The sequence below is a fragment of the Neoarius graeffei genome, chromosome 25 (assembly GCF_027579695.1).
Source record: "Neoarius graeffei isolate fNeoGra1 chromosome 25, fNeoGra1.pri, whole genome shotgun sequence".
NCBI lineage: Eukaryota > Metazoa > Chordata > Actinopteri > Siluriformes > Ariidae > Neoarius > Neoarius graeffei.
The window spans coordinates 38826374-38853710 of record NC_083593.1 but is presented as its reverse complement, the minus strand read 5'-3'; the positions used below and the strand labels follow the sequence as shown (position 1 = coordinate 38853710).

The 27337-nt window shown below is 42.8% G+C and overlaps 1 protein-coding gene across 5 annotated transcripts in view; it reads right to left on the bottom strand.

Annotated features, from left to right (window-relative positions):
• The window catches only part of nrg1 (neuregulin 1), a 67218-nt gene that overhangs the window by 13281 nt on the left and 26600 nt on the right, over positions 1–27337 (bottom strand). The gene's annotated exons all lie outside the window — the stretch shown is intronic.

Genomic DNA, 27337 nt, shown 5'->3' with positions numbered 1-27337 from the left:
TGATCAGATGCTGAATCTGTTCACTGCCAGCCCTCTGATCACTGGCTGTGTGACTTCACATAGTAATTGATCAATAAAGCACAAGTTTTACGACCGGATTAATTCCAGCAGGAACTTTCTACCGGAACGTCAATACCCATCTCTAACTGGCATTTAAATCACACAAAGCCCTTGTCCATTATATCAAAATCTTAAAGTGCACGTGATCTGAAAAGTCAATGAACTAAATGTTCAGAACAGATATTGCAACATCATGTCTCCTTCCTGAGAGACAATCGAGTTAGTTTAGAGATTACAATCGAGATGCCAGAGTGAAATCATAGGTCAGTGACCCTGTCAGGTAACCACTGAGGTGGCAGACATCACTACTGAGTTAAATGCAATTCAGCCGCTATGATCCATACCCCTGTTGTTCTAGACAACCTATGCTGGTTAAATAATTGACAGTGCAACAGATCGCTTTTGTCTCTGTAATCTAATTATTGTGTTTCTCCCCCATTAAACCTACAAGATCAGAAATCTGAGGCAGCGACAGATCATCAGTCAAGCACCAACAGCTTTCTTTGGCTCCAGAGGGGGAAAAGAACTCAAAATAGATTAGCATATGTCTAAATCTCAAAAACAACACATAAAAAGAGAGGAAACAATGAGATGGGTTACCAACACCAGAGAGGTAAAGGGTGGAGTGACAAGCAATGGAGTTAAAGTAAAAAAGTCTGAAACAAAGACTATTCAGTTAATGCTATGCTTCTGGCAACTTGTCTCTCAACTGATAGACACTTAAACAAAGTCAAACTGCCACCATGCCAGCAGGGGACATGGGGTCTTTTCAAGGTGAGGGACAGAGCATCCAAACCATTCAGTTCACGTCTGAATGTGCTTCAATGTGGTCAAAGCAGGACTGCCTACTTTAAAGATGCCACAGTTAAATATGAATGATGGCTCAAAAGAAGAAAAAAATTGAATTTCAAATGTTCTGGGGGAAAAAACAAAAAAATCCACGTTTTATCTAGTTCTTACTAAACACCCAAAACTCATTACAGCCAGTAAAAGTAGGAGATGAAGATGATTTCACCTGATTTCCTTTTTGCTTGCAGCACTCAGCGACACAAGGGTGCAGGCTGAATCACACCTAAAAGTAGGCAGTCAGGTTTTGGGTTTCAGTGCAGTGGTTTCAGTGCAGTCTTTCTAGACAAAGGCTAGTGGCTCGATCAGTTTGGGTACATTTGATGGGTTTTTTTTCCCACTGGTGGAAAGAAACCCAAGCTGCTGAGGCTATGCAGACTGTATGCGATGGTGCAACACTAGCTTCTCTCTGCTCCTCCTCCTCTGATGCATTCACAGGGAAAGGAATTTTACTGCAGTGTTGCATTAATGTGAACGGTCCAGTCCGTCAGCACAAAAGGGCAGAGACAGCATTGCTGCGCACTGGTGAAGCCCAGACATCACTGGTGCTTCATAAGACAAGCAACATATAAAACGGATTAATTCATGTCAGATCTTTAGGTGTCACTCACAAACAACCACTTAGAACGCTGCACTCAGAGTGAATTATAAATCAGTTCTCTCATTTTGATGTCTGCGATCCAACACTGCTCTCCAAGTGCCAGGGTAAACGAACAGTCGTTACAGACTAGTGTATCTGTCTCTGAGATTCAAAACATCAAGATAAAAATCCATTCCACATCTTTGCACTTTATCGAGCCTACAACAGGTGCTGAACTGATCCGAGGAGTCCCCTGAAGGAAGGGGCTGACGGAGCAGTTTCTCAGGTGCGACACTACAGGCATGTCATCACGACTACTTCTACAGCCAGATGGGACCATAAGATGATTAATTTCACACCGTGCCAACGACTGCCTGCAGGAGGAAGCTATAGCATCTGTTTGTATGTGAAGCCATGGTGACTCTCTGTGCACTCAATATGTAATCTAATGCAAGCTCCAGGTGGGGAAGGTGTGCTTCCCACAGCTCTTGAGCAACAGAGAAACCAGCTCCAAGTTGTAGCATGTGTGGGCGCTGTTCAGAGGAAAAGGTGGATTTATGTTCAATGACTAATAAGGAAATAACTTCCTGTGAAAACTTTCTCTGGATTTTTTTTTTAAACTACTACGTCATTTGTTCATGTGGTTTCTCTCCTGATCTCAACCATAACAGAGTTACATGAAGAGACACATACCCCTTTTCCACCAAATCAGTTCCAGGGCTGGTTCGGAGCCAGTGCTGGTGCTGGCTCACAACTCGTTCAACTTGCGAGCCAGCTGAGAACCAGTTTGCTTTTCCATAGCTCGCGGTGCTAAGGGAAGACACATCATCATTACGTCGCTGTATACGTCAGTTACATCGCTGTATACGTCATTACGTCGCTGTATACGTCAGTTACGTTTGCATAAACCTTGGCGCGAATATCGAAGCAAAAACAACACGGAAGAAACAGCAGCAGCAACAACAATAATAATAATAATAATGGATGACTTCGCGTTTGTACAGCTGCTGCTTCTCGTCGCTTAAAAATGGCGATCTTTCGCGGTCTTATTGTTGTTGGTCTTAACAACTCCGCCCCCCTGCTGACGTAAGCGGTTCTTTCCTCTGGCCCAGCAGAGAGTTGGTGCTAGCCTGGAACCGGTTTTTCTGGCCTCAGAGCCAGTTCTTTGTCAGTGGAAACAGAAAACCCGGTTCCAAACTAAGCACTGGCCCCGAACCAGCCCTGGAACTGCTTTGGTGGAAAAGGGGCAACAGATGATGGTTGTCAAAAAGTTGTTTTTTTTTTTTAAAGAGTATTCTTTATTTTAAGTCCAGCAGTGAAACCAAAAAAGGCTCAGCTCTTTTACTGGAATAAATCCTTAAAAACACACATAATATTTGTCGTCTGGTTAGCTTTAAGAGGACTATAAGAATCATAATCTAATCTATGCTATCTTTATGACTATGTCATGAAGTGCAAAAAGCACATTTTATTCTTTTTAACTGTTATTTTGTAGTAGAAGTTTGACTCCGATTACATGCTCGTATGATCAGTATCCTGACCAGGGACACTCCAGGCTATAGGTTAAAACCAGACAGGGGGCAAGCGCAGGAAGTGTCCACTTTAATCATTCGAGTCATATATCTGCTAATTTCTTTCTCTATTGCCATGGTCACAGTGGACACACAGCACAGGACTCAAGCAGCGGCTGAATCTCACCGCAGTCGATGATATGAAAACGTAATGTCAAAATTGTGATGAAGTCTCTCACAATACCCCTTTCGGAGATTTTGTGGATATCATGATTCAATCTTTATTAAATTTTTACTTTTTTAGAAAAAAAATACAATAATTAGAAACTAACTGGAACCAGCTGGGGTTAAAATTTAGCACTTCATCTTTAAAACTGTATTATAATAATAATAATATTAATAACTTACAATGCAGTGTTAATATCTCATCTCATCTCATTATCTCTAGCTGCTTTATCCTTCTACAGGGTCGCAGGCAAGCTGGAGCCTATCCCAGCTGACTACGGGCGAAAGGCGGGGTACACCCTGGACAAGTCGCCAGGTCATCACAGGGCTGACACATAGACACAGACAACCATTCACACTCACATTCACACCTACGCTCAATTTAGAGTCACCAGTTAACCTAACCTGCATGTCTTTGGACTGTGGGGGAAACCGGAGCACCCGGAGGAAACCCACGCGGACATGGGGAGAAAGGCCCTCGCCAGCCACGGGGCTTGAACCCGGACCTTCTTGCTGTGAGGCGACAGCGCTAAACACTATACCACCATGCCGCCCTGTAATTTTTCTGTTTTTTTTTTTTAAATTAACATAAGCATCACCTTAGAAAAGGGTGGCATGGTGGTGTAGTGGTTAGCACTGTCGCCTCACAGCAAGAAGGTTCTGAGTTCGAGCCCAGTGGCCGACGGGGGCCTTTCAGTGTGGAGTTTGCATGTTCTCCCCGTGTCTGCGTGGGTTTCCTCCGGGTGCTCCGATTTCCCGCACAGTCATGCAGGTGGCTCTAAATTGACCGTAGGTGTGAATGTGAGTGTGAATGGTTGTCTGTGTCTATGTGTCAGCCCTGCGACGATCTGGTGACTTGTCCAGGGTGTACCCCGCCTCTCGCCCATAGTCAGCTGGGATAGGCTCCAGCTTGCCTGCGACCCTGTACAGGATAAGCGGCTACGGATAATGGATGGATGGATCACCTTAAAATACACTGTAATTTTTAAACACAATAATACTTTATCAAGTTCTTTTTGACCTATTTTTTGCATTTCAGTTTCTCAAATCTTAAAAAGACACGAGTTGCAGATACACTGCACCTACATCACTAAGGCTACGACCAGCAATTCAGCATAATCTACATCTAAAATGTATTCACTTCCAGCATGATTGATGTGCTGGCAGCACGACTGACCAGTGCTAGAGCCGCCAGGGCCAGGTCTTTCTCGACAATCTGCTGTTGTTACAGAACCAGCCTGCTCTGTCCAATTCTGCCCCGAGGCACCCACTGGCTCTGCTTCCTGATTTGCGGTCATCTATCATAAGGAGGTACAACTGACAGTGCATGCCTGAGGTGTTGAGAAGTTTTGTGCCCAGTTTTACAAAAGTTAGAAGGTGTTGATTCCTGTGTATGATCTACGAGTGAGTCAGTAACAGTGTCAACCTTGTAAGTGTTAATTCCACACTGAGGATTTTGCTGTGCAACAAGAATAGGTTAGACCTGCAATGCAGTCAACTGTATAATTATAGCACGGTGGGAAAATACACAGCAGTGTAGCAGTAAGTGTTCTGTCATTTTACAAAGCAGCTAAAAAGGACTCTTTGAAGTTTTAAATTAAATTGGACAAAGCGAAGAATCGAACATTTGATGTGTATTGATACGTTTCCTGGCAACTGATCCAGACAGCTATGCACCACACCAAGATTCAAAGTAGCCTACATAGGCAAAAAAAAAAAGAAGATCCATTAAGGGGGGAAAAAAAAAATCACTAATGCTCTGTACATGGTGATCCATTCTGCCACCGCACCAGTATCTCAGTCTCGATCTCTATACCTCCGCATGGTACTTGAGCTTCCACTGCGGTATTTAGCCCCTGCACCCCAGATTAAGTCGGAGAAATCAATGTGAGGAAGCTACTCTGAGGTGCGAGGGAATGTGCAGTCTCTATGAGGTGAAGCTAAATGTCTCTAAAAGGATTAGGTGAAGGAGAAACCCAAATACACCAAGTAACTGCTTCTGCTGAGTCACATTCTCATGAGTCAGCTTGTGCAGATGCTCTTATTCACCGATCCAATGCAGGATGCATTTCTTATGCCTCCCCCCCACACACACTCTTAATAATCCCACATACGTATATTTGAATATACCTTGCAGTAAGGTGATCTCCTACATTGTTCACCAAAAAATGCAAGCGAGAAACAGATTTTTAACCAAGAGATTTTTAACCCCTAATTACTTAATACTTCAATAATTAATTCTCAAACTCTAAACGAACAAACAAAACCCAGAAAAGTGTGAAATTGAGGAGAGATTAGTTCTGCACAAGCAAGAGCAAATGAATTTATGTTTGGCCTGAGCTGCATAGCAGCGCCACATTAGTGGAGGCCAGTATTCACCAAGGAGAAGAGCTCTCAAAAACTTCCTTTCTAGCACATAGTACTCACAGACGATAACAGACAGACAGACTGATGGGTATACTGGGCATATCATGTATGCAATTTAAGAAGGTGTTAAAGCTAAATTAGTTTAGGGCTGGAATGAATACTGACGGTTAGTATCATTTCATGATAATACAGCAAGGTAATTTTGGATAATATGTCCTTTATCCTTTACTTAGGATGACACAGCACATAAATACGGAAACGGGCTCAGGGCTTTCAGCTTCATGAACAGAGATACAATCAGTGTATTACACATGCAGTAACCTGAAGCTGAGTCACATGTGAATGTTAACAACACAGACTTATAAAATTCCCAATACTCCAAGTGTGTGGTGTCGTGGTTAGCAGGTTCTGGGTTCGAGCCCAGTGGCTGACGGGGGGGGCTTTCTGTGTGGTGGAGTTTGCATGTTCTCCCTGTGTCTGTGTGGGTTTCTTCCGGGTGCTCCGGTTTCCCCCACAGTCCAAAGACATGCAGGTTAGGCTAACTGGTGACTCTAAATTGACCGTAGGTGTGAATGTGAGTGTGAATGGTTATTTGTCTCTACTGCCGCTTTTCCACTACCAACGCGGCTGAGTCAGGCTGAGCCGTGCTGAGTCGAGCTGAGCGGGGCTGTTGGAGTTGCATTTCGACTACAACCGCGCTGAACCGTGCTGGCTGGAAGTAGATGGACACATTGGGTGGAGTTAGCGAAAGTGGGTGGACGTCAGGTGATGTCGTTATGCGGCGCAAACAGTGACATCAGTGACCTTTTAAGCAGTAGTCTCACAACCCGGAGAGTACCGTATTTTCTGGACTATAAGCCGCTACTTTTTTCCTAGGTTTTGAACCATGCGGCTTATACAAAGGTGCGGCTATTCTGTGGATTTTTCTTCCACCGCTAGGGGCGCTCTAACCGGAAGTAGAATCAAAAATAAGATAGACGAAAAATCAGTGCAAAGAAGAATTAGCAGATCTTTAGCAGATAGAACACGCACGACAAATTACTAACTGGTAATTATTTTCAAATCCAGCAAAGATGATTAAAGTGACTTGTGGTTTCAAACACAGGAGAAATGAAGGTAAATAAATACCGGTTATTTTCTCTTGGTTCTGTTCCGTTTTAATCAGCAAAGTTGCTGCCGTGTTAAAAGGCACTGTTCGGAAAGAATCTGTTCAGGTACATACATGTACATTTACAGTACAAAATCGTTCTGTACATGCAGTAAATATCTAATTTTTCAACATAGATATCTGCGGCTTATAGCCCGGTGCGGCTTGTATATCTTTTTTTTAATTTTTTTTTAAAAATAGAGCGGATGCGGCTTATATACAGGTGCGCTCTATAGTCCAGAAAATACGGTAAACAATAAACATGGAGGACATGGTGTCGTTAGTGTTGCTGGTCTTGGTGCTGTGGCTTGTTGTCACCGACAACGCCAACAGATACTGGCAAGAGCGTATAGATGAGGTGAGGCGCATAAGGCTTCATAATTCTCGTAATTCGTAATTCTCCTTCTTCCGGGTTTACAGATCCCAGCATGCTCGCGGGGCGTGTGTGGGCATGTGAGGCCACTCCTCCTCACCAATTAGTGCACAGGGGAGTGTCTCCTCACGCCCCTAGCCTCACTCAGCTCGGTTTGGCTCGCTTCAGCCCCACTCCAAAACCGTGCGAGTTTTGGGGGTTGAGCAGGGCTGAAGCGAGCTGAGTCGTGCTGTTCTTAGATAGTCGAAACGCGAGCCGTGTCGGGCTGAAGTGAGCTGAAGCGAGCTAAAGTGAGCTGAAAAAGGGTAGTGGAAAAGGGCCATATGTGTCAGCCCTGCTATGACCTGGTGACTTGTCCAGGGTGTACCCCGCCTCTCGCCCATAGTCAGCTGGGATAGGCTCCAGCTTGCCCACGACCCTGCACAGGATAAGTGGTTACGGATAATGGATGGATATATAAAATATCCACATTCACTGGATATGAGCAAATGCGCACTCTGATTGGCCACTCTACTACTAGACTAGGCTATCATCTCATACACTGTGAGTAGAGAAAAACAAAGTGGTGGAGCGTATTGCTGAACCAACCGAGGACGAAATAAAAACTCTACTCGAAAACAAAACCCTCAAAAATAAAAAAAAGGCGACTAAATATGGAATGAAAGTATTCGATGGCAAGAACATATCTTTTTCCCCCCAAGAATTATTATTATAGCATTTTTCACAAACTGCTACTGTTATTTTGCCGGTTTGTTTACATTCTTCATCTTTAAGCATTAAAATTGCGCACGTATGCAATTTGTCATGTGTCCGCTAAGCAGAGATGGTCTAACTTTTTGTAGGAAGTTTTTATTTATTGAATTTGCAAAAATGAAAAATGCCGTTTCTCAAAATCCAGTGAATGTGGATAGAATAAAACAATTATTCCACTCAGTCTTGTCGTACATGGCTTATAGCTGACTCTGCACTATGTGCTGCCTCGTCGGCCACCAGCTCATGTACGATTGAGTGGAATAATTGCTAAATAAATAAATAAATAAATATATGGCGGCACGGTGGTGTAGTGGTTAGCGCTGTTGCCTCACAGCAAGAAGGTCCGGGTTCGAGCCCCGTGGCCGGCGAGGGCCTTTCTGTGTGGAGTTTGCATGTTCTCCCCGTGTCCGCGTGGGTTTCCTCCGGGTGCTCCGGTTTCCCCCACAGTCCAAAGACATGCAGGTTAGGTTAACTGGTGACTCTAAATTGACCGTAGGTGTGAATGTGAGTGTGAATGGTTGTCTGTGTCTATGTGTCAGCCCTGTGATGACCTGGCGACTTGTCCAGGATGTACCCCGCCTTTCGCCCGTAGTCAGCTGGGATAGGCTCCAGCTTGCCTGCGACCCTGTAGAAGGATAAAGCGGCTAGAGATAATGAGATTTTATATATATATAGTGTGTGTGTGTGTGTGTGTGTGTATATGAATGAGAGAGAGATTTTAAAGGCTTACCTATAATGCAATTATGCTACACCGTTACTGTAGACAGGTTGCATAAACATTTATAGTGTAAGTTATATAACAGCACATCATTTATAGGATATTTTGTGTGACTCTGTAATAAGCTGTTGGGTAAAAAAAAACTAGCAATGAATGAGTTGCTCTGTGTGTGTGTGTGTGTGTGTGTGTGTGAGAGAGAGAGAGAGAGAGATGAAACAGACAGATAATCTCTATTCAGGACTTGAAGCAAAATCACCACGCCAGCATTCCTGTAATAACCACTTATACACCAATCCCAATACAGTAATTACTAATAAATGGCCTCCTCCCCCTCACCTTTGTCTGACGCTTTATCAGCACCAAATAGATATTTAATCTAAAGTGTCATTTCCATCACATTAATCCAAATAAAATAATAAACAACACAGTGTGACTAATCATTCTTCCACATTCAAAAGTGAGCAATATGAATCAGCCGTCTCTTACACACGATGCCCCCGACAAGCCCACAGTTGCCAACCGCCTATATTCATTAGATTCTTATTAATTAACAATTGTCAGGCCGGATCAGCCGGATAATGAAACTGGCGTTATCTAAACATGAAACTAATGTTTGAAACTGGCAAAGACTGAGCCTACTTTCAAACGAAGCAGAGTTTAAACGAATAATGGAAATCTGTACGTAATTCCCACGCACAATCCATCAGTCGGCCCATAAAGAGCAATATGAAGAGACACTTCACAGCCATTTATAATTCTCTTCTAAATCAAACTCATTTCGCAAATGGAAAGATGCTTCTGTATCATTTTACAATTATTAGAAAGTTCATCAATTCATGTGCGCCATTAGCGCTGCATGAATCAGCAGCAGTTATACCCCAGCACTGCTGATTGCTTATTTCTGATTGGTCAGAAGAGGCTCATTTTCTACACCAGCAGCTCTGATGGTTCATACGCTCTCTATAAACATATTAAAATCATTTGTAATTGCTAAATAAACAAGTTCACAATATCAGCATTGTTGAAAGGAGTCTCCAGCATCAGCGCAACAGTCCCAGGTAAAGCTGTAACTTTTTTTGACATGGAAAGTCTTCAGGATCGAGGGCTTTTCGGTTTCTCTGTAACATGACAAGCTGAGGTTTTCTGTCTTCACATCAAAATACAGGGGGAAAAAAAAAGAGGCTGCTGATGGAATGACTGTTTAGACCTGCTATAAGTGAGAAGATGCTCTAACCTGTTTCATGGATACTCCATAACATTAATCGTGACTATAAGTGAATAAAAAGTATAACGTCTCCTTCTTTGATAAAAAAACAAACAAACTCTAATTGTGTTCAGACTGTTGCTCAAGAAGAAGAATAAAATATTTTGTGGCATGCTGTTTTTGGAAAATAATAAAGGGTGGTAGCAGTAATGGCCCTTTGTGTCAGGTGGTGCCACACCCTGTCTTAATTAATTAATTTATCATCTCATCTCATCTCATTATCTCTAGCTGCTTTATCCTGTTCTACAGGGTCGCAGGCAAGCTGGATCCTATCCCAGCTGACTACGGGCGAAAGGCGGGGTACACCCTGAACAAGTCGCCAGGTCATCACAGGGCTGACACACAGACACACAACCATTCACACTCACATTCACACCTACAGTCAATTTAGAGTCACCAGTTAACCTAACCTGCATGTCTTTGGACTGTGGGGGAAACCGGAGCACCCGGAGGAAACCCACGCGGACACGGGGAGAACATGCAAACTCCACACAGAAAGGCCCTCGCCGGCCACGAGGCTCGAACCCGGACCTTCTTGCTGTGATGCGACAGCGCTAACCACTACACCACCGTGCCGCCTAAATAATCATCAAGAGCAATTAAATATTGAAATGTTAAATCCAGTTGTGAAATGAAGAACAGACCGCTACAACCCCCTTATGATAAAGCTAGCTCATGTCCTAAATCACACGGGCCACTAAAGCTTTGATTTATCATCATCTAACCTGCTCACGTAAAACAGAACAGGAAAAGAAGACATAAAGACAAGGAAGCAGGTAAGCCACATGTTGGGCTTCGTCATTTTTATGTCTTCACAGCAGACGCTACACAGAGTGCAGGTCTGTACAGGAAAATTAAACAAGGAGTCACGTCACAGCTCCATATAGAAGATGGCAGGTGCATGAATCACAGATGGATAGGGAGATCAGGTGGATTGCGCAACACATCCGGAATTAACCTTCACTTTATGTCCTCTTTCACACAATGACAGAACACACACACTACTCGACTGCTGCTCGGCCGCACTGGCCCATTAAAGTGAAATGTACTGCGGTGGAACCACGTGTCCATCATGACGGATAGGATGTATGGCTGATCTGTATGACACACAGAGGCGAGAGCTATTGTGACATCTTAATATGCCATCGTTAGCACTGCAGGAGAAGGGAAAGTGCGGTGCACAAAAGAGTGACGGACCCTGCAAGGTGTGGCAGACAGAGAGGTGTGGGGAGAGGAAGACGAGAGGTGGGGGTGTTTCAGCAAGGAGGAGAAAGACTGAAAAGAAAGAAGGGTGAGGCAACAAGAAAGAAAAATGCACCAAAATCGCAAAAGGGAGCGAGAATGAAAAGAAAGAAGGGTGAAGAGTGAAAGTGAAAGAGAGCACGTGAAAAAGACTGCATTGAAGCAGTTGCTGTAATCTTCCACTGCAGCACTGCAATCGCTGCTAATGTTCCTCGGCAGGCTGACTGTGCCTGTGCATACTTATTGCCATTTAAACGTCCTCCTTAAATGGTGAATGATGCAGCACATTCATTCTCACTGATATCGGATCGCGTCCTTTCTCAGGATGTACTTTTTTCTAGCCTTAAGAGGTTTTCCACACCGCAGAGGCTGGATGCTCTGTGAATTGCCCAAAGGCATGAGAATAACATGAGGACCAGAACTAAAACGCTTTTTCTTAGTAAGAAAATGTATGTGCAAGGAAAAAAAAAAAAAAAAAAAAATCTGACATTGCAGCTCGGGCTAGGGTCTAAAATACATTTTAAAAAATCTCATCAAAAAAAAAAAAAAGGCAGACATTGCTGTTAGACGGCACAATAAAAGAAAAGCTACCAAACAACTATAATTAAAGTTACAACTTCAACTGAGTAGGTTGAACAAAAAGAAGTATTAAAAGGCGTGGGCCTGTTTTAAGGTGGGTCTTAACCGTTGTGGCAATGCAACCTGTTACAAGTCATTTAACGATCTAGTCTGGAGATGGCAGACAGCCACATGCTCTACACTGCGTCACACCCAATTACATTTGCAGAGCGTGATTACACGTCACCCCCATTCATTCTATTTACCAACTCGGACAGCAGGGTTAGCTTCCTGTTAGAGAATAACACGATGAATGAATGGAAGGCATACTGTATACTACACTATAGGAAGCGTGCAATAATAAAATGCCGGAATGAGTGCGGACGGTTATTACAGTTGGACAGTATTAAGAGAACACTTACACAGAGGAAACGTGCTGATGCAGTGCATCTTGTCTCTGACGACCTTGCACTGTAACATAAAACCACTGTGCATTCAGACAATATTCTTGTGGTGCATAGGCTCCAGGGGGAACTGGTTTTCTGGAATAGTATCATATAATCAATCGTATACCAGTATTCGGTTAAAGTAGTTGGATTCCCCTTTAACCAAGGTTAAAAGGACATACATTTATATTCCCATAATTATATAATAAATGTGAAAACTATAAGCCGTTCTGGAGGTTGAATTGAGCTACAAACTGTCCAAGATTTTTATGTGCTTTCTCAGCGGACACTGCTGATTTTATCTCTATACCTCTCTATCGATTATTTATAGTGAGCAGACATTGCACATTTTTCATGCTTCAAACTCATTCTGCTATGACTGCAGGAGGAAAAAGGGATTCTAAATCTCACAGCTAAAAAGGCAAGAAGACCTCTGTGTCCAACATGAGACAGATGGGAGCACGGCACATCATTAGGTAATGGACTATCTGACGAATAGCGTGGATGCTCGTTCATCATCAGTTTAAATGCATACTGCTCACCTCGGCTTCACGGTCAAAGTGGTGGGGTTTTCATTAGTGAAGGATTCAGAGAGGCGTGACTGTCTGCACGCTGAGTCACTGGGGCAGAACGGAAGATGAAACACAAGGAGCCATTAGCGTAATCCGTTCTGAATGGCACAGATCTAACGGCATCTACTTTTAGCCTTTCCCCAAAAGCGTGATAAGTCCACTGAACCTTCCTACTTTCATCTACGGCTTCTTCACCTTCGTACCTGTCTCAGTGACAGCCACAATCACAGATCCTAATTAAAAAGACTGAAAGAGTGGCTCCATCCCTAGTGTATGCATTGCATTTGATCAAAGACATAGAAACTACTCCCACAGTTTAACATCAAACACATTGCTTCTCTGTTTAAATACATGTGGTGAGTGTTTCAGTTGTGACTAAGTGGGGAGAGAGATGGGGTGGGCAGATAAGATGAGCAGCCATGTCAATGCAATAGGTGGGACTTTAAGGGCGATAAAAGCAGCTTAAAAGCACATACTGCAGAACAGAGTGAAAAAGTGAGAGAGAGAGAGAGAGAGAGCACGAGTGAGCGAGTGCATGATCTATAAGCGAAGTGTGCAACGCTTGTACGCATGCGCGGCTTTTCTAGGTCAATTATTTCGGCTACCAAACGAACTACCGAGACGCTGAAGTTACTATAGGAAGACAGGTAGCGGACCGTAACTTTAAAGCTTTATAGCGATTGGCTTAAAGTGAATTGTAAAACTATGACAGGTGCACACTGTGCTTTTTACCAATGTACTAACGGAAGTTATAAACTTAAGCGGTGGAAGAAAACACACAACTGTACTGGGCCTACATCTGAAGACGGGTCATGTAAATGTGAACCTCTGTTTGTTTTGATTACATTTCCAACCGAAAAAAAAAAGACCCAGAAGGACGTAAAAGATGGCAAAAAGTTGTAAGTTTGTTCAGATATATATGGCCCTTTTCCACTACCCTTTTTCAGCTCACTTCAGCCCGACACGGCTCGCGTTTTGACTACCATAGAGCAGCACGACTCAGCTCGCTTTAGCCCTGCTCAGCACCCAAAACTCACACGGTTTTGGAGTGGGGCTGAAGCGAGCCAAACCGAGCTGAGTGAGGCTAGGGGCGTGAGCAGACACTCCCCTGTGCACTGATTGGTGAGGACGAGTGTCCTCACACGCCCACACACGCCCCGCGAGCACGCTGGGATCTGTAAACACCGTAAACCCGGAAGAAGAAGAATTACGAATTACGAGAATTTCTGAAGCCTTATGCGCCTCGCCTCATCTATACGCTCTTGCCAGTATCTGTTGGCGTTGTCGGTGACAACAAGCCACAGCACCAAGACCAGCAACACTAACGACTCCATGTCCTCCATGTTTATTGTTTACTATCCGGGTCGTGAGATTACCGCTTAAAAGATCACTGATGTCACTGTTTGCGCCACCTAACGACATCACGTGACGTCCACCCACTTTCGCTAACTCCACCCAATGTGTCCACCCACTTCCAGTCAGCACGGTTCAGCGCGGTTGTAGTCGAAATGCAACTCCAACAGCCCCGCTCAGCTCGACTCAGCCCAACTCAGCACGGCACGGCTCAGCCCAACTCAGCCGCGTTGGTAGTGGAAAAGCGGCATTAGTTTGTAATTTATTTTTGGCAATTCTAACAAAATATTACGTAGTTATTATGCAGAAAAGGCCTACAGGTTTACTACATCTTTCCATTTTACTGTAATATCGCCCACCTTCGTTATATATCAAAATATCAAAACAACTCACCTTCCTTGTAGTCATTTCGAAGCCGATGGAGTAGCGCTTTTTCGTCCCTGTCAAGTAAATATTCGGCAATATCGACTGAAATGCATGCTGGCCACAGATTAAGCCCCTGGGCTTCGTCCAACCACCCGTCGGTTGTCTGCAGAGGGTCGGGAATTTGTTTGCCTTCAACTGTCAACAAGGACTTGTAGTCGTTTTTGACAGCTTGTCTCTCCTCATCCTTCGTTAAAATGCATGGTAAGTTCTGGACTGATGCTGCATAGGCAAGGGCAACCAGTTCTTCTTTACGTTTTGCCCTAGTGCCAGTCGTGGTCTTGGTTGTCACAGGCAGTCCACGACGACTGCAAAACCGTTTCAAATCGTCAACTTTCCAAAGTTTAAACTGATCTAAATCGTAGTTGTCAATACTGCTTTCCGCCATTTTGAAGTGCTGTTTGGTAGCCAAAAAAATTAGCGATCCCATAATGCACTGGGCGGGCCGAGATTCGCAATTCGCTTATACCAACAGCACATATCATTTGACTTCTGGTCCTTTCCACAGAAAAAAAAAGCATATATAACTTTTGACACAGACTCATTTTTGCATTTCTTTGCCACTCAGATATTACACTAACCTTGCAACTGGATGCTACTCTGCACATGGCGCATTTCCTTTAATAATTAATTCCAGTCTTCACCAATTCCATGTCCTATGCAGTAAATCCAGCATAACTGGACCAAGTTTAGCAAATTAGGGGATGGATATTAGTTGAACAGAACGTCAGATTACTTCAGAAAGTAATTGTAAAAAACAAAAACAAACAAACAAAAAACAAATAGCTGCGGAATTTGCTAACGGTGAAGATGGTGGCTGTGAACGAGCAATACTCATTTGCTAAGTGTGTGACATGACCTCTGTGTGACCCTTATTATCCCAGAACAAGGGTTGACAAGAAGGAAAATGAGGAGGTGGGTCCTGGATAAAGAGTTCACAGATATAAAACAGTTAGTGAACTATCTAACCAACAGTATCTAAGAACTAACAGTTATATATCATGAACTGTTAGTTCATGAGTCGTCCTCATGAACTACCAGTCATTTGGCTAAAAAGATAAAAGTTTAAAAAGGAAGTAACAAGCACATAATACACAAAATAATTATTGACGAGAGTAGACGGTAAGACAGACTTTGGCGATCAATAACGCCATCAGCACAGCAGTCACGTATACATTATTAAATAAGAGCGTAGACCTTTACAGTTAAATAACTATCTATGCTGCGAGATAGGAACCTACGTGATTGCCATTATGGGCTGTGAAAGTACTTTCAATTCTGCAATAAATATTTTAAGTGTGGTTTTCCATCATCCATTTCCAGAAAGGAGAAAATAAGCTCAAATGATATTATATGGTAAATAATAAAATGATTTTTGATACTCATTATATAGTAGTTCCTGAAACTTTGTCTAAAAGTGAGACATATTTATTTGAAACGTATCAGCTTCAAAAGCATTAAGTGGGAAAAATATCAATGAGCAAGACTCGAACAATTCATATCAAAACTTGTTTCCCCTGACGTTTTCCCTTTCTGCTTCATTAGAGCTTGAAATTTATAAGTACTAGACACAAAACCCAATGTGCTAGGAAGGGAGAGTTGCACGAGAGAAATGTTAGGAAAAGTCGTTACATGTCTTTTACCAAAATTGGACATCCTGACATTATAACACCACTGGCAGAAAATTACTAACCAAGACGGCCACTTGAACTACAAAAGAACTAAAGCCATGCTTATGACATAACAGTAATCCTACACTCCTTCAACTGAAAATTATAGCCTCACACTGTAATTACTCTTGTCTATGACGCACAAGACAAGACAACTGTTGTGTTCACGCTTTGTTGGGGAAGCCGGATGTGATTCCCTTGCCAAACAGGCCATGCTGTAGAGGGGGGAAAACTTCGTACAAAATTATTTACCTGTCACAATGAAATGAGTATGATATAGCCTCATGGTAGGATGAGGACTACAATCAGCTCTGTAGGAAATGTATATTTTGAGATAAGTGTTTTGACAGGCGTTGCCTGAAGACAGGTAAAGTACAGATGCAGCACTGCCTGGGGGAAAAAAAAAATCTGACTTATTAGATTAAACTGGGCTCGATTCTGATCTACAAGGTAGTATTATTTCAGTTTGGAAAAAGACCAAATGTATAACAAATTGAGTATAGACAAGCTCTTATTAAATTAATATCGGATATTAGGAATCGAAATAGATTAGCATGCGTAATAACTTTGGACATGTTGAAATATATGTAAATATGTACATTCATGCAGTGCTCATCTATTTATGTGACTTACACAAATATACAGCAAAGTTATTGATGTGTGTTGATATATTTCCTTTCGCATGACGTTTCCATTCAGGTCTGTCATCTCGGCCAGTTAGTCAGTGGGTGTCTGGTGGGTCACAATCACTATCGCTTTCATTGGGCTTCCTGCTGGAGGAGTTGACCTGCTCTCTGAGTTTATTGATTTAGACTGAGATTACCAACAAAAACGCATTTCCATTTCAGTCCTGGACAATTGATCACATTGCTCAAAAAGGGAAAGGCTTTTAGGGTTTCACCGGCCTTGAGCTAGGTGATACAAGCCATATACAGCTGAACAGACAGAAATATCAATAAATATGTTTAACTGGACGTGGTTTTCAATTTACTGTCACAGTTCTACAGTAGAAACATACATGTTACTTACATAATGGAAATCCAACTGATTTTTTCCCCCTGCCAGTGGGGTTATAATGCTAGGATGTATAAATTTGGTTATCCTACAAGACTGTATCCATAACTTTTCACTGTGGCTAGTCTGGAACGAATAATATTTCGTGGGGGTTCCCCCCAAAAGCCTGCCCTAAGGTCATTTTGCTGTGCAGGTTGTCATCACTGCCTTATGTCTCATCTCCCTCTCCCTCTGTTTCTATCTATGCCAAGACAATGCGTCGGCCCAACCTCCATACCACCCTACACTGCCAAATCCAGCACACATAGATGAGGAAAAAAGGAATCGTACTGGATGTGGGTAAGAAGGTGAGCTGGCTGCCTTCCAACAGTTATAATTCTTACAGCTTTCAAAGTCATAGTAGAGAGTAGCTAGGCAGGAAGATAGCATTACTGGGGATAGTCTTTCTATGTGGCTGAGCGATGGATGGGAATCGATTAGATCCTCTGCAGACTGACCTTGAAATGGACCAGAGCACCCAAAGGAGGAAGTCTCCTCACACCACAGCATCTGAATTAGAGGAAACGGCAGTGCCGATGCCTGGTAAAGAGCCTCAAATGAATCAGCCAGGCTGGAAGCTTTTCACTCTCACTAAAAGGATGTTAGTAGTATGTTTTATAGCTGCCATTATGGACTAAAGTAATTGATGTGGTAGAACAGCAGGTAATCTTGTGTAGGATAAAGACTAGTATCTGTCAGTTGTGGATTCAAAAAGGAGTGCATATTATACTCAATCCTACGTCTATTTGCCCATTCTTTCGAGGCTTTGTCACAGCTGTTTGTAACATACCTGACAAGTCATAACAAGCCTAGTGTGTAGGCAGGTAGAGTATGTAAGCAATAGGGATTTCCACTCGGTGCGGTTTTCTTGATATAAAACTGGTTTAGTAAAAGTAAATCAAATTATTCAAATCATCTGAGAGCCGGTTTGAGAGGACAGAAGGAAAAGCCTCAGGCATTTTCAGTCAGTGAGCTGCAAAAATATTGTCCATGCCAATAATAACAGTCATTAAAAATATGCACATGAGGTTATATAAAGGAGAAAAGAGGAATTTCCACATGAAATTAAGCAGTTGAGTTTTTCAGTAAAAGCCAATTAAAGCTCAGCATTTCATATAAAACGTAACTAACAAGATAGGAAAGCACTACAAACACTGATCATGAACAGGAACAATTTCCATCCTATCCATAACAGCAGACAAATGAAAAACTTAATTAATGCCAGGAGTCATCAATGACACACTAAGCAAACACCATGTGTACTTACTTTTAGTAATTATGCTGTTAGATTCATGTTGGCTTGGTGTGTTGTTCTTGCCAGGTTCTGATGCCGTTTTGGGGGTGGGCTGAGAGGCTGGGTTTAAGCGGGTAGTCACTTTTGAGGTGGGCATAAAGTGAGTCACCTTGGGCGAGGCAGGTGCAAAAGGACCTGGTGTGGAATCACCTGCTACAAACACGTCAGGGTGTGCAGGGATTTTAGTATTGGTGGGTGGGAGATGGGTTCGAGTTGAGGTGGGGTGGGAGAATGACACAGGTAGTCCTATTGTGGGATCTGCATCAATAATGATAGGGTCCTGGCCAATAGGTTTGGGATCCAGGTGAGTGGGGGGCTCATACTCAAAGATTTTGTCCACAAAGACCCACTTTAGGCCAGCAGTGCAAAGTGCTAAGCTCAGCAAACATGCCAGGATGGGCAGGATGCAGATCTTCTCTGAGCGCACACAGTTACGTACTTGTTCCAGCTCCACACATATACAGCAGGAAGCAGCTGTCAAGCCTAGGCAACCCAACGGTCTATGTTCCTCTCCATTCTCATCAGTCACTACCTCCTCTTCCTCTTCAAGCTTCTCCTCCTCCAGCTTCACTTCTTCAAGAGCCTCTTCAGGACCAGCTTCAGAAAGATCTCTGGAGGAGGGATCCACAGGAGACGTGGAGCTTTCGGGTGCACCGAGTCTGTCAGAGGAATCCTCCACTCCAGCAGTCTCCATCACTTTCAGTTAGTCTCTTCGTTCTTCCTCCGTTGTTCTCCTCGTCTCGTACAAAGGTCACTCTCCAAAAGCCTGGCTCCTAGCTTAGTGTCTTACACATGAGGATTAGTGCTGGCACTCTTACCATCGCGCATCGTGGCTCATAAAGTGTGTTGTCCATTATCGGATCATGCAGGAGGGGGAAGGGAGTGAGAGAGCAGAGATGGTCTTCAGTGGTAACAGAATAACCTTGTTAGCATCCGGGAAGTGGCTCCGACTTCCGTTGCAGAAAGGACTCCTTTCTTTCTTGGCTTCACTCTCACGGCATCCTCCTACTTGGTAACTTGTAAAACATGCACAACACAAAATCTATAAATAATGGTGGTCTCAGGAGGCAGAAGCACGGGGCGGCCTGGGGTGGATCCCTCTCTCGGGTCTCTAGGGCACCGTGGCTTAGCAAGCTCAAATGGGAAGACGGTGAGCACCTGAGGACAGAAGAAGAGTGCAGTGGTTGTGTTGGAGCTCAGCCAACAGGAGAGCCTTCTTGTCATGCTCTGGCAGCAGGTATTGAGAGGTGTTGAATCATCCAGGAACTGCAGGTGCCCATCCTCTCCATGTGCTGGCACCGGGGATAAGAGCAGAAACTGATTGTTAGCAAAGCGCACACTTCGATACGCAACATAGAAGGATGGACGAGTGAGGACTGCGCACGCCTCTTCTCTCTCTTGCCCCTCCTCCTCTTCTTTCTCTCTTCTTCTCTCACTCATGCACACATGGGCATTCTTTCTCTCTCTATCCCCTTTCTGCCTCTCTCATGCTATCGTTCCCTCTCTCTTTGGTATGTCCCCTGTCCAGCCGCTCCCACTCTGTTCTCTGAACATAACGCGTCCAGCGGAGCTAGGCAAGTCTGCACTTGATCCAATTACAGAGAATGCAACGAATCAAAGGCAAGCAAGTCAGATAGTCCCAACCCAGCTCTCTCTCTCTCTCTCACTGATATTTCCTCACACACTTCTCCTCCTCTTCTTTATAGACCATTGATTATGCGAATATGAAGGCGCGTTTTAAGAGCGGAAAGAGCTCCACCAGTGACAGAGACATTTGATATTACTCATGGGACTGCAGCTATTGTTTTATCGAATACTACCTTTACTGGCCACTAACCAAGAGAACAAGCAAATATGATTGAAGGCATTTTATTAACCCACTTGAACATTAAAATCACTAACTGGACTGGTAAATATGGATGAACACATTTGCTTGCATTTCCTTTCCTTTCTCCTTGTTCGATGCTTACTATGCACGATTTCCCTCCTTTCATGCTCCGTAATCACATGTATCCTACCTACCTTGTCCTGCTGACTCAGGGGATGGGGGAGGGTACAAAGACGCCGTACATAAAATACAGGGCAAAGAATAGACTTACAGTCACTCCTGAAACAGCTCCATTTTGAAATAGTTAGCAGAGTTTATGTGTAAAAAAAAAAAACCTTTTCTCTTCGCCACAACTGACAGTTCAAGCGGCAGACTTTAATTAAGGACCACAATCATTTTATATCTTTAATATCATTAATTTTTCATTCGTGCAGTGTAAAACCTACGCCACATCAAATATGCGGAACGCGTCCATTGTGGCGACCTCAAACGAACGGGAGCAGCCAAAAGAAGACGACGACTTCAACTCCATCTCCATCATTAATCAGCCGAGCAATATACTAGACATGCTAAACTTGACACAGTCAATGTCTGCACATTTATTAAGCTACTAGGTTTGTACTGTAACATCACTATCTGTATCTGTTTAGTGCTCTAAATATCTTCCCTTCCTGAGAGGGGCTTGGGCTAAAATGAAAGAAAATATGAAAAAGTAAATATGAATCCAACCACGATTCCCCCAGAAACACTGGACAAGACAAGAGTAGCCTGGGAAATCCCATGCTGCTTTGCACAATCGTTCCGATCTGAAAAGACAGCATGGAAACTATGGTCTAAAGGCTCGCCTGAGTTAGGGAGCCAATCAGAGAGTGGGGAGGGGTGGAAAGACGGTGACGCGTACTACTCGACAAACGGAAGCTTGTAGTTTATTTGGGACTGTTTACGGATCACATTTAACATGGCGGCGAGCGATACGAACCAAACTTTTGATCAAGCTTTAGACACTGTTCTGAATAGTTTAGAGTGAAAGTTTGTTTTAAAAAAAGAACAGCGTTTGGCGTTACAGTCTTTCTTCGCCTCTTCGTCGCTCTAACTACGTCAACGGGTACAACTGCCATGATTGGTCATGGGCTACGTATACGCCAAATGATAGACATTCGCAACGTCCAATAAACGGCCGTTGACAATCGTAAACCACACCTCCCCTACGAGAAATTCAATAGGCGGATTCCAGACCATATTTCACTTGTGATATGGTCTGGTGTTAACCAGACTAGGACAAGAGTGCTCTGAGAGCACAATATCCCCCACTGGCAACTATATCTATGCTATAAGTGCTTAATACACCCTCATGAAATTGTCGAAGTACAAGTTTGGTAATCAAGGGCCATAACTCTAGTAAAATGCGACTGAACTGAACTAAATTGCAATATGCGTATTACCGACATATAACAAAGAATCCTGTCAAGTTTCGTGAAATTCTTCCAAAAATTGTGAGAGGAGTTGATTTCAGAAAGTGAGTACTCTTCCCGGGACGGACGGACGGATGGACATCGCCACGACGCAATCCCCCTTCAGGCCTTTCGGCCAGCGGGGGATGAAAACACTAGACAAAACCCAGATGTAGAAATGCCAGCAGTGTCGGTATAGTCTGTGAATTCTGGCTCTGACAGTTCCTCAACCTCATGTCACTTGAGAGATGTGCTTACAATCTTTTCATTTAATTTGTTATATTTGCTAAAACGTAAACGATCTAATAGCCTAATTTAAACCACCGTGATTATCACCAGGCAATTACTAAGGACAGAACGAATACTCTGCCTCCTATTTATATCCTTTTAGAACACATTATCTTTTCATCAATACCTTGATACATCCCTACAAATTACCTAAATGATAAGAATGATAACTCTACAGACACACATGGTTTCATACCATTCCAGTTAATACAAACAAATCCCTGTTGCTTTTTCCAAGCTGGTCACAGTATGACAATATGCTACTACATATTGTCTGGGATTATCAACTTCATAATCCCTTGCTTGCATGGGATGAATGGGACAAATAACAGGTGTTAAGGTCTTCCCAGTCCTGGTTCGAATCGGCCACACAATACAAATCTGCCAAGAATATTTTGTGAAATGCCGTCATTTCATATTAATGACTTGAGAGAAAGCAACCCAAAACAAATCTGCAATTAAGTAATTAAGACAAATAAAACTAGCCATTAAATTAGAACGGAGACATGGCATCCTATGAAAAGAGTAAGAGTAATGCTGTTCCTGTGGTAACTGATGGCTGAATTCATCTCATCTCATTATCTCTAGCCGCTTTATCCTGTTCTACAGGGTCGCAGGCAAGCTGGAGCCTATCCCAGCTGACTACGGGCGAAAGGCGGGGTACACCCTGGACAAGTCGCCAGGTCATCACAGGGCTGACACATAGACACAGACAACCATTCACACTCACATTCACACCTACGGTCAATTTAGAGTCACCGGTTAACCTAACCTGCATGTCTTTGGACTGTGGGGGAAACCGGAGCACCCGGAGGAAACCCACGCGGACACGGGGAGAACATGCAAACTCCGTACAGAAAGGCCCTCACCGGCCACAGGGCTCAAACCCGGACCTTCTTGCTGTGAGGCGACAGCGCTAACCACTACACCACCGTGCTGCCCTGATGGCTGAATTGACATTGCTAAAAGATTTAGCACAAACTGTGCTAAACTGTGGAGATGCTTTTATACCATTTAGCTGTCATTTTCTTGTTTCTCTCTGAGCCTTTTATGGAGTTTTGTGGGCATTGTAAATCTGCTGCTTTGTGAATGCGCTTGGTAATTTACAGGTGTTTAGCATTTATCAACAGAAGTACACGAGTACAAAAAAAAAAATCAGCAGTAACAAACTCAAAAATCTGGTGAGAATTTTTAGTTCAGTTCGGCATTAAAAAAATATACATTCATTCAAGTTAATAGGCCCAATATTTAGTTTTCACAACTAGTGGTTTCAAGATTGAATTGGATTCTTCAAATTGCATCTGTTCAAAATAAGACCTCTTAATACATGTACACTACTGTAAGTAACTTTCATGTTTGTGTATGTTTTTAATATTTATTTCAACAATAGCAAAAAGCCTTAAGGTGGTAGAAATAACACTATGGGTTAAATGGAGTTGGCTCATAAATCAGTCAAAGAATGGGAACGTCATAAAGCCTTTTTTCAGTCATTCTTCAAAACATCATCTGCAGCTCTCAAAACAAGAATGCTTTTGAAGCAAATGCTTAGAGCTCTCTTCTTCACCTACAACTCTCTGGAGACATACAGCGTTATATCACATGCTCCCATATTCAGGAAGTGGTTCAAGTGCTCTTGCATTGAGAAAGCCCTCACACGGCTACAGCAGTAAGAAGGTGTGAGGCACATCAAATAAACATGGAAGAACGTTAGCAGTAATTATTAAACTAATTACAAAATTAATTTCCTTATTGTGGCATTTTCAGGAAGTCATGTGAATTATTTATAGTGCAGAGAGAGAGAGAGAGAGAGAGAGAGAGAAAGTGAAAGAGAGAGAGAGAGGGAGGAGAAAGAGAATCTGAGGGACCTGACCTAGAAAAATCCTCATGCACCATGGCAAGAGAAGACTTTTTACTGGCAGACAAAGCTATTTGTGCATTAAAAGATGAACGGCCTTTACTTGCCAAAAGACAGGATGGTACGTTTTACCAAACAAGGGACGAGGCTAGCTTGAATTCATTAAAGCTGCCATTCTCTACGGATGCACATTCTCTGCTGAGAGGCTTTTAGACAAATAGAAGAGCGCCTGTCATCCATCTTAAGAGCAAGATCATTGCCAGGACGAGACAGCATTTATAAGTAAAGTCCTCTTTCCCACTGCTAACAACAGGGAGGGGGAGATGTGTTTGGTGTCGTTTCCTCCCATTAACTATGACTTTACAATAACTGCCATTTTTTTCTAATTCAGAAAGGACCAAATCAAAAGGCCAGACTTGTGTGTGTGTGTAAGGGCCCTCACCTCTGCCTGCCCGCCTGGCTGGTGCCTGCACCACAGGCTCATCCGTCTCCCACAGCGACCCTCACTGCTCTGCCCGACAGATACACACACACACAGCGACCAGTGCCCAGATGTGTATGTAATGGAGCCCAGGCAGGAAGTAAGTCGTTCCACTGAGGATTGAGTGGAGCTTAGAAAGATGACCCCATTATCATTAAGGCTGGGTGCACACTAGCTCATTCTTTACACACTCTCTTCAGGGTGGATTTAAGCACAACAGAATGAGGGGTGTGTGTGTGTTCAGCACTGGTTTACTGGACAGCTCCTGTCTCATACACTTTCCTAATACTCCCAAATGAATTTGTGTCACACAATGGCAAGTTTTGTAAAGATCCATTTCATTTTAACATTTTTTCAGTGGCTCCTCGATCTAGTTTTACCATAAAGAGATGTCATGTTTAAAATGTACTGCATATATGTACAATGTTTACTAAATAATAAATCATACTGTCAACAGTATGCAATATACACAGAGTGCGAGTGTGTATGAAATGCAGTAAATTAATGGAAGACAAAAAGGGAATAACTTATCACATAACTTAATCTCCAATTAAAGCTACAATGATTAAAAACCTGCAGAGAGACAATTCCACATTTATATTAATTATTCCCTAAAACCCAATCAAATGACGTCTAATATGAACCACAGTCTTCATATAGGAAACGTACGTCATACCACTGTTATATGTTCATGAATTAATTAATCTTCATACTGTTAATTAAAGGCAGAAGAAACATTTGAAGCAGACTTCCCAAAATTTTGCAATATGCTGACTCAGACCTGACATAAAGCCCAATAACCTGTATATTTAACATTAAGTAAAAAAAAAATAAAAATAGACACAGTAAACCTGTATTAGAACTCGCTTACTTCACCCAAGTGAGCATGCATGTGAAGTCAGGCAGTTTGTCTGTTGGATCACATGACTACTGGGAATTGCATCCAATTGATCCAGTCCTGTGCAATATTGTTAGTGTCCTTTCCTCACTTCGACAGCAGACCACACTTGCCTTTTAATGTATGTAATGGTTATATCAGTCTGACTTATTCATGCCACAACTTGCCATGTAAAGCCTAAAATATTCAATGAAAGCCAACGCTACCTGATTTTGCACTGCTGTGGAGGTGACCTTCCAATTCAATACGATGGTAAATTTCCATCTGGTAGAAACAATATGATCTCACAACTGTAAATCAAGAACTCAATTTGGAAGAAACGTGTACACTTAGGATTAACAGCGAGGTAAACTTTCATACCTTTTCGAGCTACTTGATTTGTACGAAAAGAAGTGAAACCCAACCACATCGCACCAATCACCCAACAAATTTTGTTCAGAATTGTACCTATGGATTCGGTTCAGTACAAATAGAAGTTAAAAATGCTCCATGGGGCATCATAGCTCAGGTGGATAAGGCGCCATACCATAAATCCAGGGACCCGGGTTCGATTCCGACCTGAGGTCATTTCCTGATCCCTCCCTGTCTCTCTCCCGCTCATTTCCTGTCTCTACGCTGTCCTATCCAATAAAGGTGCAAAAAGCCCCCCAAAAAATGCAGAAGGAAATACACACTATAACACTGTACATTTTGGGTCATTTTCATGGTATGTACGCTGGTATTAAAATGGAACAATCCATAAAGATCCCTGGAGTACAAAATCTGCATCTTAATATTTCAATTAACATTAATTACACATTAACAAAGAGGTTTGTATGTTCTGTCCTTTCCATTCATTAGCAATCCTAGAGTCTCAGTTTCTGGTCCAGACACATTCCTCTCATACACACCATTCCTATCAGTTTCACTGTAGTTACTTAATAATTCATATTAGTTATTCAATAGTTTAATAATTCAACAAGAAGCCAGGACATAATGGCAAAAAGGAAGACTACAGGAATTACCTACATGGTTTGGGATTAAAACTAAAAAATATTTATAACCACCAGAAACGAGATAAAATAGGCAATACAGCCTCATTGGATGTTCCCTTCCCCCAATGATGATCCATTTCCTCAGTTTCCTTATTCCTAAGTGATCCTGGCTGCAGACTGAAGGTGCAATAAAAGTTTTTCATTATTAAAAAAAAATCCCTAAAATATAGGACACCAGAAAAATGCAGGGATAAAGTCTGCTGTAATTATTAATGCTCTAGCAAGAGTACAGCGTGTTCTCCAGTTCGAGTCTTTCCCCAAATGGCTCGGATATAGAACAGAGTAGCGTGACTAAGAATACGCTGAGCTCACGCACAACTGGTGCACTAAACATTTAATCATAGCCTGCAGCTGTGAAAGTCCAAAGGGGAAAGATGTGTAGAATTAACTTTTCTGAAAAAAGAACATTTTCAGCTCAGTCTCAATCATGTCGATTTGAACTACGTAGAGAAATAGCTGAACATTTTTTCCTTACTCTACTCTCTTTGGGCAGATGGGTGAAAATATCCATCCATCCATCCATTACCTATACTGCTTATCTGTCAGATTCATGGGGAAAACTCGAGCCAACCCCCGCTGACCTCGGGTTAGAGGTGGGGTTCACCCTGGGCAGGTCGCCAATCTATCACAGGACTAACACAGAGACGAGCAACTGTTTACGCTCATATTCAAACCTTATGAGCAATTTACAGTAGCCAGTTGACCTAATCTGCATGTCTTTGGACTGTGAAACCCACATAGGCAAGGGGAGAACATGCACACAGAAAGGCCCCAGTCAGCTGCAAGATTCAAACCCGGAACGCTCTTGATGTAAAGTGACGGTGCTAACCACTGCAACTCCATATCACCTGAAACTATCCACTGGGACTAGTTCTATAGTAAATACACCTTTAATGTTGTGATGAACTGGGGTGCGCTCCCACCTTGCTCCCAGTGTTCCCAGGACGGAGCCCAGATCCACTGTAGCCCTGATCAGGATAAAGCATTTACTGAAAGTTCATGGAAATACGTCTTTAATGCAACTCTTTACTCTAAAGGCCTCTGCAT